Below are 13,270 nucleotides of genomic sequence, written 5' to 3' on the forward strand. Positions count from 1 at the left end.
TCCGACAAGCAACAACCCGGAGGAACACGACCGTCTAATTACTCTAATACAATCAACACCTGGACAGGCTCCACCACCACCACCACCACCACCACCACCACCACCACCACCACCACCACCTACCAAACGGATCGATCCTTGCCACACTCTCTGCATAGAGCCGACACAACCTCACTGGCTTTGGGCCGCCACGCCTCACCCGGTAACCTGAGCAGTCAATCAGTCTTAACACTTAAACTGTGCACGTGGATGAGGACGAGGAGGAAGAGAAAGAAGGGAAAGAAGGGTAAGAGGGGGGAAAAAATGGGGGATGATTAAAACAGGAGGGGGTAGGCCTATGTTTGTTATTCGATACATTATATCTTTTCCTTATATAAACAAATGTCGATAAAACGAGGAAGACGGCGAGTTGAACATTCCCTTTGGAGGACTTCATGGTGCAGCACCCTCCCTATAAACTAGTGCTGAAAGGTAGCTCTGTCATCGATGCTTTGTGCAGAACATTCCCAAAAGGAGGTAACCCTAAAACAAAGGAGAGCACGTTTTCTATTCCTGTTTATGGTGCTCTCAAACAAGCTCAACCATGCTGCCACCTCCATATCAAGCGAGGATTTTGGTCCTCCATGAGCCTCGACTTCACCACTGAAGAAAATCCTCCATTATTGTGCTTTCCGTGTGTGTGTGTAGTAAACCTGGTTACCTTCCACAATTCTAAACTGAATGCTCACCTCCATGACTCCATCCCTCCATTCTCTCATACGTGGAACTACCTAGCTGTCCCTGTTACCTACCTCATGCCACTCCTTCCGATCCTGAAAAAGTGCTGCCCATCGTCACATCAAAATTTCCCCCATACGTACACCCTCGCTCTCTTCTAATCTCACAATCCTTTCCTTTCTGCCACTCATTGTGACGACGCATCATTTGGTCGTGGTATGGGAGAATGATGGCTTTGTCATTCACCATAGAACATGGCCTAGATCAACATTGTGGATATCTGTGTAACTACCATAATAGCAGATTCTGACATGCCCTGCTCACGTCGACACCCCCCCCCCTTTCTCGGAAGAAAACCATGGCAGATACAATACACCAAGCGGAAATGAAGAAAACACATAGACCTGCAGCTCAAGACATGGATCCCCCCACAGGTTGACTAGACCACTCGGCATCAAATGCCCAACCTGACGAGGCGCCTGACCATGCGACCAGACTGAATTTGTGGTGCTATTGGCGGAGAAGGTGCTGGAGGAGGCTGTGGGTGTACATGTTGGTGGGTCTTGGTCAGTACCTTGCTGTCCCTCAGCAGTGTTGTGGTCAATGTCGGTTTTTCTGAAGCGTCTGTGGCTCAGGCTATCTTGTTTGGGTCTGTGAAGCAGGTTAGATGTGGCGGCGATTCCGCTTCAAGATGTTTCCTGTTTCCATGGTGACTTCATAAGACCTGGGCTGCAAGCATGTGGCAGATGCGATTGCTGGTTTCCAAGTGTGGGACTGTCCAGCCTACCTGAGAATCCAAAGTTGTCCTCCAGGCTGAAGCAGTCCGAATTTAGTTCAGAGCAAGCACGGTAGTCAAAATATTATTTCTGGGATGTGTAACGACATTCAAGGGCCTCTCTGGTTGTGTCGTGATTTGGTGCCAGGTTAGCCATTTTGGTAGGTAAGTGATATTTCAGTGTCCTCTGATTCAGGAGTTCAGTGGCTGATTCCAGGTAGCTGAGAACACCAGCCGCAGGATACCAATTACGTCCATGCTGGTGGCACCTGTTGGAAGTCTTCGAACAATCGGGAATCTGGAGTAAACCTCGACAAGCAGGAGGTACTCATGTGTATCGAGATGGAATAAGAGTAGCCAGTGTCTGCCACGGCTTGATCAGGATTTTATGCGGGATCAATGGTTCTCAGGTTGTTGAGGTTGGTATGTCTGGCCAATTTGGGGGAGTGGTAGCATATCTATTGTCTGTTTTTGTTATGTGAAAAAAACAATATCAATACTCAATTCAGAAAACGAAGCAGTTTTCCTTGCAATTGATTTAATTCATTTTATGAAAAGTTTAAATGAGCATTTAATAACTTAGATAGTGAGTGGAATATTAATATATTATATACGTGGCTGCGTAGCATGATTTCACAATAGTTGAACTCCAAGTAGTGGACAAAAACATAGAAACCCCAACGGAATGTCAGTAGTGTGTTGGGTCACCGCGTGCATCCTGGTCGGCATGGATATGACGAGGCAATGAGTCAACTGGGGTCTGGGACTGTTCCGCAGGAATGTGGCACCATTCTTCCACAAGGAAGTCCTCCGATTCACGGTGGTTTGGTGGAGGCAGAAACCGCTGCGTTAGGCACCTCTCTGGACAGTCCCACAAAAGCTCTGTGGGATTGAGATCCAGCGACTTGGAGGGCCATAGAAGATGGATAATTTCGTCTTTGTGATCCTCAAACCACCCGGTGACAACACGTGCCCTGTGGACTGGAGCATTGTTGTCCTGAAAGACATCCCTCACAGCAGGGAAGAAATGCTGCATCACGGGATGCAGATAATCGCTCAGGATAGTTAGTAACGTAGCACGCTGCATCAACCCTGCCTTGTAATGGAATGAGTGGAACCAGGCCATGCCAGGAAAATGTGCCCCACACCATTACGGAACTGCCAGAACGTTTTACTGTTTGAACCAGGCATTCAAGGCTGTCGAGCTTCCTGTGCTGTTGCCAAACATTTTTTTATTTTATGTTATTTTTATACTTCCACTTATTGTGGTTGCATGATTTCATGCTTTCAACTGGCTATGATCAACGTTGCATCGCCACTGCTATCGAGTATGGGGGTACCACTGATGCAATGCCCCTTTTACCATCTCAATGGTACTCATTTTGCCGACCTCGGAAGGATGACAGGCAGAATCAACCCCACCTCGTGTTAATTCAGTGGCTGACGGAGCTTGAACTCAAAACCTAAGATCCCAAGCCTGTCACCCTAATCACAAAGCCAACACCAAGCTTAGTTGCCACATATACACGCTTCCATTCGTCAAGAACATGGTGAAGGATGACTCATCAGACTATATCACATTCCTCTCCTGCTCGGCAGTCCATTGCCTATTCTTGCACCACTGGACCCACAAACGGGCGTTGCCAGGTGTTATGAGAGGTTTGTGCATAACAATCCAGGTATGGTATCCTGCCCTGTGAAGTTCCCTTGTGACCGTTTTTGATGATTTGATTTGATGAAGGATGTTCATGACTCACGTAGAACTTCGCACACAGTTTGTCCACAATTGCTTTCCTATTTTGCCTCACAGTCCAGACTGCCGTAATGCCCATGCATCACGTGTGTTGAGTACAGGATGCGCTTCTGCCTGCTGTTGCCCTTCAATGATAGCGTCTTTCCTTCTTTTTCCCAGGCCGACATCACTTTCGAGACTGATCCTCAAGACATGTGAGCAATTTCCGCACCCTTTGTCACTGAAGCACCTGCCAAACACACACCAACAGTTATACCTCGTTTTGACTAAGGTCTCCTCGAGCAGCCATGCGGGCTCTTGATACCGGACTCGTGCCTCAGTCAGCTTATATATGCACACGACGAGAGCATTTCCAGGAAGAGATGTGCATATTTCATGCGCCGATCACGTGCGTGTGGCAGCCCCATACTTTGCATATATACGTTGTACAGCCCATGTACCATTTTTTGTCCACGATCTGAGCCTGGTGGTTTGCCTCGTGCACTCTTGCACCAATTATATTTTCTTCCCTGTGTTGCTGCTTGCATTTGCCATGAAGAAAGCCCCACTTGTTCTTCTTCTTCACCATGATATATTCCTATTCTCCTTCATCTTCTTCTTCATAAGGCGTACTTCCAAAATCTGTCTCTCTCCAAAAAGCTTGATCCATCAACCCTACTCTTGGACCTGCAGCACCACTTTCCTCTGTGCCTTCAACAACCATTCATTCCACCCCTCCCATGATATTTGTCTCCGTATCTCCAAAGTGGGAAACTTGAGAAGTCCAGTTTGCAGATGTTGTCTGTATATAACTATGAATTCCTTTTCACATCCATTAAGAGTGCCAAACCCCTCAATGTCAGTACCGTACCCCAAGTCATCTTCTACATTCTCGAGTCTTCCCAACCCCACCCCTTCTCTGTGTCCCCCTCTTCTACGCCCCCCTCCACTTCATGTCTCACCTTTCAGAATCCCCCTCACCACACGCCCTCAAAGCTTCCTTCTCACACCACCATCTCCCATCTCCCCCACCCTCTTCCATCTTCTCCCTCACAACCTTCCCATATTCACCCTCTCTCCACATAATTTCAGCTTCCCCCTCAACCCACCCCTTCCTGGCTTCCCCTTCCCACCACACCCCTTTCCAAGCTCTACCCCTACCCTCTCCACGTTTCTGCACCCGACCAAAATGGCTCTGCACCTGTCCCTAACTATGTGGACCTCTAACATCGAACATGCAAGGCCTCCAATCCAAACTGACAGATCTCTCAATCAAGGCTGCTGCTGCTACTGATAACCCAGACATCATCTGTTTAACAGAATCCTTCCTCACACAGGACATCCATAACTCCTTACTTTCTCTCCCTGGCTATTGTCTCCTCCAGTTTGACAGGCCCAAACCCGGTTCTGTTGGCGGAGTTGCAATTTACATCAGGAACTTAATTTCTCACTATCCATGTACTGCTATTATACCTCCAAACCCCCAGGAGTACCTTTGGCTGCAACTTCCCCTCTGCTCCCACCTCTTATTTGTCTATGTGTTGTACCATACTTCCAACAGTGACAATACCATTTAATTCTCTCTTTGAGATGACATGGACCAACTATTAATCATTCATCCCAACTCTCTCTTCCTCATATGTTACTCTCCAAACTCTGCCAAGTCCAAGTCCACACATGGCTTCCTGACTTCCTCTGCTCTCGTAGCCAACGTATGGTACTCAATAGAATCCTTTAATCTCTCCTTGTCAAGGCTGGAGTGCCTCAAGGAGGTGTTCGTGGCCCTGTGCTTTTTCTGGTTTTCATCAATGATCTCTCTGACTCTGGAAAATCCTCCTTTTCTATTTGCTGATGACTCCACCCTCTGCTGTAACACCCTCATCCTTCAGATCAGCAGGCAGCAGCACCTTACTTCTCTGCAGACCTTGATAGAATCACGAGCTGGTCAAATACTTGGAATATATCTTTCAATCTCGACAAATCTCATGCTCTCACAATGCCTCTCCGAAAGGACTGTCTGGCGAACCCTCCCATTTCCTTTCTTAACAATCCTCATGAAGAAGTCGAGTCACTTAAACTTTTATGCTTCACTATCAGCCATGATATTTCTAGGGCAAACCACACTTCTAGGTTGGCCTCCAAAGCCAGTCAGCGACTGAGTATCCTCTGTCGTTTCAAGTCCTTCCTCGGCACACCTGAACTCTTACCCACCTACAAGGCCTCCATCCGCAGTTTGATGGAGTACTGCTCTCCCCTCTGGGCTGGCTCCCCTGCCTCACAACTTTCTCAGCTTTATGCCATGGAAACCAAGGCCTAACAAATCATTGGAATCCCTCATGATGATGCTAAGTCTATGGATGTATCACTTACACATTGCAGACAGATCAGTGGTCTCTGCGGTTGAGGTTTCACATGGAAGTTTCAGAGCTCTGTATGACAGAACACAAAAAGTGCTTTTTTTGCTGTTTTTTGTATTTGTCATTGTGATTTTGTGTCAGGTATTGTGCACTGTAATTGGTATCCAATAAGGTTGTAGTCATGTTTGTAACAGATTGGCAGGTAATTGTATTCGTTTTACTTGGGAGAGTCAGGCTAAGGTCTACTTGATTGTTAGCTTGCCCCTAGTTGAGCGGTGAATTCAGTTGGAAATATGGTTGAGAAACAGGGTAACGGGGAGCAAGGTAATCGGGAAACAAGGAGAGATTAGAATATTACAAACGGTGTGAAAGATACTTGATGTGGGCCATATCAGCAATAGTGGAAATTGCGGGTAGTCAGTGTTGTACCAAGTGTGATGAAAAAGCGCACATGAAGATAGTTATTGCGAGGTTGAAAGAATGGATAGTCACTTAACAGAAGATATCAGAGTGTAAATAATTTGAAGACAAAAGTTGGTTACGTTTGTAGAGAGGGTCTACCGAGGCAATTGGCAATGGTGTGGTGGTAGTGGGTATTGGCAGTGGTGAGAGTGTCGTGAGTGCAAGCAGTGGTGAGGGGATAGTGAGTGGAGGCAGTGAAGAGGGTGTAGTGAGTGCGGGCAGTGGTGAGGGAGTAGCGAGTGCAGGTAGTGATGAGGGGGTAGTGAGTGCTGGCAGTGGTGAGGGGGTAGCGAATGTAGGCAGTGATGAGGATGTAGCGAGTGCGGGCAGTGGTGAGGGAATAGCGAGTGCAGGCAGTGATGAGGGGGTAGCGAGTGCTGGCAGTGGTGAGGGGTAGTGAATTTAGGCAGTGATGAGGGGGTAGCGAGTGCTGGCAGTGGTGAAGGGGGTAGTGAGTGCAGGTAGTGGTGAGGGTGGAGGGAGTGTAAGCAGTGGTGAGGGTGGAGTGAGTGTAGGTTGCGGTGAGGGTGTAGTGAGTGCAGGCAGTAGTAATGGGGTAGCGAGTGCAGGTCGTGGTGAGGGTGTAGGGAGTACAAGCAGTGGTGAGGGTGGAGCGAGTGTAGGTTGCGGTGAGGGTGTAGCAGGTGCCAGCAGGGGTGAGAATATAACAAGAGAGAAGCAGTTGGATAAGGCTCGGGCGATGAAACTCTTCATTCTGCAGGAAGGATCCTAGACAGAGTTGTGTGTAGTTTTTGAAGGAGCAGGAGTTATGGATGTTGAAAGAATGTTGAATGAGTCACAATAGGAAGACCTTGGTTGTGGCACACCTTAAGGCCCTGTCTCACCTTGACGTTTTAGCCAGCGTATGGCAAGGTACCAAATGTATGTAAAATGCTGGCGTACGCTGAACTATTGATGTTTTTTTTTTTCCAGTTTTGGATGTATTCATAACGAGTTGGACGTATGCATAACGTCGAAAAATTTCAAGCATGTTAAAATTTGCCGACGAGCTCGGCGTACTACGACGTATGCCAGCATGCTCTTAACGTATACAAAACTTACCCATAACGTATTTGACGTGTGCCAGCGTTTTAGACAATTTTTTCATACGTCGACATATGCTGGCTAAATCGTCAAGGTGTGACAGGGCCTTTAGATCAAATGATGGAGGGAGCTGAAAAATAGATACAGAATATTGGATAAGTGACTGAAAGCAAAGGCTTGTAAAGTAATGTTTTCTGGGATTCTCCCAAGATTAGGAAATGTATTATAATTTATGACAGAGTGATAGATGTTAACCTATGGTTGAAAGAATGGTGTAGGGAGGAAGGTTTTACATTTAGGAAGTAGTGGGAATCATTTAGGGGACAAAGGGAGTGTTTCCAGAATGAAGGCTGTATGCTAAATAGAAAGGGGGCAGCAAGGTTTGCAGTGGGAATTGAGGAAGTAATTTAGGGGTTTTTCGAAGAGGTTCAGGAAGCTATTGAGGAAGGAACGGATGATGTAATTGGGATGAGTAAGGCCAGGCAAGAAAATAGAATTTCAGGAAGGGAAAAATTAAATAGATTCTATACCAATGCCAGGAGTTTAAATAATAAGATGGAAACGCTTGAGGCCAAATTAGGTAGCGAGGAGTACGATATAGGTGCAGTAAGTGTGACATGGTATAATGAGGAGAGTAACTGGAGGACAAGATTGGAAGGCTATAAGGTGTATCGGTGTGATAGGAAGGAAAGAATAGCAAATAGGAGGAGTAGCAATCTGGGTAAAGGACAGCATTGCATCAAGAGAAAGGGGTGACATTAAGGAAGGAATAAATGTTTAGGATTCTGTAGAGATTAGAGATTGTAAAAACAGTAAGATACTGGTAGGATGCTTTTATAGGGTTCTTGGTGTGAGGGAAGAGGAGGAAGGACGAGTACATGAATATAATTCAGAAGGGTATGTGGTAAGGGATGAGTATTGATGATGGGGGATTTTAACTTGCCAGGGATAGATTGGGAACATGGAAAGGGAATTGTCAGAGCAGATGAGTATTTCCTTGATATAGTCCAAGTGGCTGTGGTAGAGGTGGCAGTAGATGGGCATTTAGGATCAAGTAACCAAAACATAGTGTGTGAAAGGACTCTGTTAAGAGTTAGAGTTCAGGATATAGAGTAAGGCTGTTAGATTTCAGGAAGGCAAACCTTGAGGGTAGGAGGAGAAAACTGGATGCTGTAGATTGGAAGAAGCTCACAATAGGACAATCAGCATCAGAGAAATGAGAAACCTTCAATGACCAAATGTATGGAGTGCATATTAGATATCCAGTCTTCCAGTGATGTGTGAAAGTAGAGGCCGAAAGAGGCCACGGTGGTTGAGTAGCGAGATAAGGAGTGCGATTAAGGAGAATCAAAAGTTATTTATTCGGTGTAAAATAACATGATTGGCATCAGACTCATACCAGGATAGGAGTAAACAGAGGCTACTTAAGAAAATAACTGAGTCTCCTTCTTCTTCTACTTCGGCTTCCTCTTGTTCCTTAACAGCCACAATTATTACCACATTCTTGCAGGGTTGGCTTGGCCAAGTATTTCACAAACCAGCTAGCTGGACCTGATGTTCAACTATGGTTAGTGCAGGAATTTGGAACTTGGCCAAGGTGTCAGCAATAACTCATCTACTCTTGGCAACAGGCACTGTGGGATCTCAACATCCACCAAGTCATCCCGGCAGACAAGACGCCCACTTAACATCCATTCGGGAGACAGCACACGCATTGATGAATCACCAGGATGACAGTTTATAGCTGGGTCGAGATTTGATCCCAGACTAGATGGGTTATATAGGCAAGTGTGCATACCTCTTGACCATCCTGCCAGCACAGTTAAGAAAATAATAATGCAGAATAAAAGAGCAAAGCATTCTGGATATAAGGGGTAAAGAACAGGTTGGGTCAAGTGTGGACCCATTGACAAGGTGAGTGGTTAGTGAGGAAGGCAAGATGGCAGGGCGTATTAGTCACCGACCAGTTTCACCGGAGGGGACTATTGGTTTGCTCTCTGTCCATACGTCCGTCCCACCTGTGGTTTTTCAGACTTTTTCACATAACCTTTCACATATTCAACTGAAACTTGGTACATGGCTTTATTATGATAAGTTACAGAACAAATTCGAGTTTCAGGTCGTTTCGACAATTGTTCACAGAGTTGTGCCTTTTTGGAGTTACAAAAGATCACATCGGTAGGGGGCTGTGTTTTGCAAAGCAATTCTCCATCTTGTTAAAGTTATTTTGCTTCAACATTTACACAAGAATGGTCAGGAGAATTGACAACAGGTGATAATATCTATCAAGGAGGTGAGGAAGGGCTTTCACAGAAGATCCAGGTTGGAGTCGAGGAAGTAAAGGAACAGGTAATCTAAGAGTAGATAAAGCTCCGGGGGAAGATAATATGCACCCGAGAGTATTGATGGAAGTGGTTGAGCAGGTAAGCGAGATGTTAATTGATATTTTCATTAGTTCACTGGAGTCAGGACAGGTACCGGAGGATTGGAGAGTGGTAAATGTAACACCATTATTTAAGAAAGGACCTAGAGAAGAATTGGGGAACGATACAATGTACACCTGTTGGTTTGACTTCAGTTGTGGGGAAGCTGGTGGAGATGCTAATGAGGGAACAGAACAGGAATTAATGAAAAAATTACAAACTAATTAAAGGCAGCCAGCATGGGTTGACTGAAGTGAGATCTTGTTTCTATCATCAAATTAATTAGAGTTCTATCAAGTTGTTTCTGATTGGGTGGAAGGGGGAATGGCATGCAGTCTCGACTTGCAGAAGGCATTTAATAAGGTACCAAATTGGTGGTTGTTAGCTAAGGTGAGGGCTTGGGGAGTTGCTTGTCTGGTCGCTAACTAGCTTGGAAACTGTATTGGTGATAGGAAGCAAAAAAAAACATCCGACCAAAAACTGATTTTGTGATAGGAAGAAAAGAGTGGCTGTGAGTTGGAGGGTGTCTCGCTGGGAAGATAGACGTAGTGGGGTACCTCGGGGATCAGTACTTGGACCATTATTAGTCCTCTACTGGTTTCAACGGAGGGGACCATAGGTTTGCTTTCTGTCTGTCTGTCCGTCCGTCCATCCCACCTGTGGTTTTTCTGACCTTTTTTTTCACACCCTTTAACTTATTCAACTGAAACTTGGTACATGGCTTTATTATGATGTTACAGAACAAGTTCGAGTTTCCGGCTGTTTCATCAAATTTCTTTTACAGAGGTCTGCCCTTTTGGACTTAGAAAATATCATATTATACATGGGTCATTGTTCAGCAGTCCTGACTCCACCCCACTGCTTTACACCCATTGGCTGGACATCTGGCCTGATTCCACCCACATAAAATCATACACAGATTGGCAGGCATCATGCCTGAAGCCTGGGTGTCAGTCCATGGCCCAGTGCAAATGGAATGATCCCAGGTATGCACCCACGATGTATTATATATGTACATAAGTGGTACGCATGTTTTTGCTCCATGTATATACATCGGGTTATTTTTTATTATTTTTGGCACCGAATGCGCCATTATAGGCTACACCGCCCAAATAAAGGAACATTCATTGGGACCGGTGGGGAACATGTATTGCAAAGCAATTCTCACTCTTGTTGTTCATAATTTTTTATCAACGATTTGGACAGTGGGGTTTTGAGTAGGTTTTCCAAATTTGCAGATAACGTAGAGTTTGGAGCTTTGGATGGAGGGAAGATATCATAGAGGGTGGTGCTCAGATTCAGGGAATCTAAATACTTTCATCGATTGGGCAAAATATTTGGAAATGCAGTTCAACATAAAGAAATATAAGGTGCTTGGAATGGGTAATAAAAATGAATATAGGGATTACAGGATGAAAGGGGTAATTTTGGAGTGTGTCACACAGGAGAAGGATCTTTGGGGTGGTAATAGATATGGGAGGTAAGGAGGCAGCACAGTGCAAGGCAGCTATCGGTAAAACAAGTCTCGTTATCAGTTGTATTTGGAGGGGGATCAATGATATATCAAAATATGTGGTGTTAACATTGTACAGGAATTTAGTGAGGGCCACATTTAGAATATTGTGTGCAGTTTTGGTCACCACAATTCAGGAAGGACATAGATGCCATGGAGAGGGTTCAGCGTTGGGCTACTGGAGTGATTCTGGGCCTGGCTCGACTCAACTATAAGGAGCAGCTGAAGGAGACGGCTTTATACACTAGAAAGGAGGCGGTTACGAGGAGATATGATAGAGATGTTCAGGACAATGAAGGGTGGAGATAAAATAAATGCAGAATAATTATTCAGCATAATAGACAGTGATTGGACCAGGGGCCATAGCCTGAGAGTAAAGAAGAGGAGAGTTAAGATGGTAGTGAAGCAGGAGACTTTTATTCAGAGAGTAGTTAATGCATGGAATGGTCTCCCTGGAAAGGTAGTGACAGCAGAAACAGTCGATAAGTTTAAATTAGAATTAGATAGGTACCTGGATGTTATGGAGATAGAGGGGTATAGGGATGTTGGCATGAATTTTAGGTGGATTGGGTATGGATGGGTGATTGTGTGCATGTGTACCGAGTGTGGTTTTTGAGAGGGTCATGTCAAGGGATAGTGTGTGGTTAGTGTTGTATATTATTCACCCTAAAACCACTTTCATCCACCACCTCCCCCCTCAAACAATTAACAAAGGATTTTTTTTTTAACTTTTTTTCCCCCCATTATTATTTTTCACACTTTGATGATTTTTTTTAATCTTCCTGCTCTTTTGTCATTCTCACATTTGTCAGAGAATATCTGCTGATATTTATTTTTGTCATTTTTCCTTTTTAGGTCATCTCTTCGAGCATGACCTAATAATTTTGGTGTTGAGAGGAGAGGTGACGAACCGTCCGTCAGTCCGTTCACAATGAAGTTGAAGCGGGAGATCTGGTAATTAGTGATCCTGATAGAGGTCGATGAGATGTACACGATGGTATGACTTTCAAGGTCACCGAAGGTCAAGGTCAAGGTCAAGAGGCCTTTGAAGTTGCGAAAATTACGATCTTCAAATTCTATCTCCTCCGCCATTTCTCAAACGATCTTGAATTTGATTGAAGCAAATGAATCTATGGGACAATATCTACATTTTGGTCAGGCCGGATTTTCGAATTTCACTTTCGTTTTCGCGTCATGTGACTTCAAACTTTGCAAAAACTGCCCTACCTTCAGGAGGCTATATATTCTCTGCTGGGCATGGTAAAAGTTAGTGAATGGTTTCATTGCATAGCAGCTGACCTTTTCTATTTATACATTTTCCGCCGAAGGTGCAAAAGTTTCAAAACCCGAAATGTAAACGTCGGCATTTATTTTCAAAATATAATTTCGTGCACGCGCGCCAAAATGCCGAGTCATCTTTAACCAAACTGCACAGTAGTCTTCGGTCATAACTGAACATTGAGAACTTGTGGTATTATTTCTCGCAGAGATGACCGTCACTCCCGCACGGGGGTAATTTTTTTTCTTTGCAATCACTGGGGCTGTGTTTGTTTCTGTTTCGTTTTCAGAAATATTACAACATCGGTATGCATTGGTTTTTGTGGAACATCTTGTGAATAGATAGATGTTTCCTTGTTTTGGCGTCTTGTTTGTTGATCTCCAATTGTGGCCAGTTAATAATTGCACAACTATATTGGAATACCTGTTCTGCAAGTTGGTTTATAGCTTTGGTTTTGTTTCCTGAAGAGAGGGATGACTTCAGAATTGGTCTTATTCTGTGTAGGAACTCTTTGCTGATTATGTAATGGATTGTTTTGTGTTGTACCTGGGGGTCTTCTTCTATTCCGAAGTATTTGTAGGATGCTTCGCTTTCTAGTTCCTGCATTGTGCTTTCATCGATTGAGATTAATGGCTCATGTATGTACTGTTCTGCCTGCTGTTGGCTTAGTGGTTAGGGTGGCGGCTTGGGATCCTAAGGTCCTGAGTTCAAGCCCCATTGGCTGCTGAATTAAAATACACCAGGAGATTGACTCAGTCTGTCATCCTTCCGAGGTCGGCAAAATGAGCACCAGTGTACTGGTAAGGGGGACATTGCATCAGTGGCACAGCGTGTCCCAACCAATGATGCAACCGGCAGCCACAGGCTGCACTCGATAGAGATAGAGATAGAGATAGAGATAGAGATAGAGATAGAGATAGAGATAGAGATAGAGAGAGAGAGAGAGAGAGAGAGAGAGAGAGAGAGAG

The 13,270-nt window shown here is 44.9% G+C and overlaps 1 protein-coding gene and 1 long non-coding RNA gene across 7 annotated transcripts in view; one reads left to right on the plus strand and one right to left on the minus strand.

The window, feature by feature from the left end:
- LOC147021332 (supervillin-like) overlaps positions 1-13,270 on the minus strand; it is a 241,248-nt gene that overhangs the window by 189,442 nt on the left and 38,536 nt on the right. The gene's annotated exons all lie outside the window — the stretch shown is intronic.
- LOC147021333 (uncharacterized) lies at positions 134-12,987 on the plus strand. Its single transcript, XR_015060753.1, has 3 exons — positions 134-286; positions 3,405-3,439; positions 11,879-12,987. It is a non-coding gene; the product is annotated as an uncharacterized LOC147021333 (long non-coding RNA).

Source organism: Eptatretus burgeri, chromosome 8, assembly GCF_056783735.1.
Source record: "Eptatretus burgeri isolate ZD-2024b chromosome 8, Ebu_testis_v1, whole genome shotgun sequence".
Classification (NCBI taxonomy): Eukaryota; Metazoa; Chordata; class Myxini; order Myxiniformes; family Myxinidae; genus Eptatretus; species Eptatretus burgeri.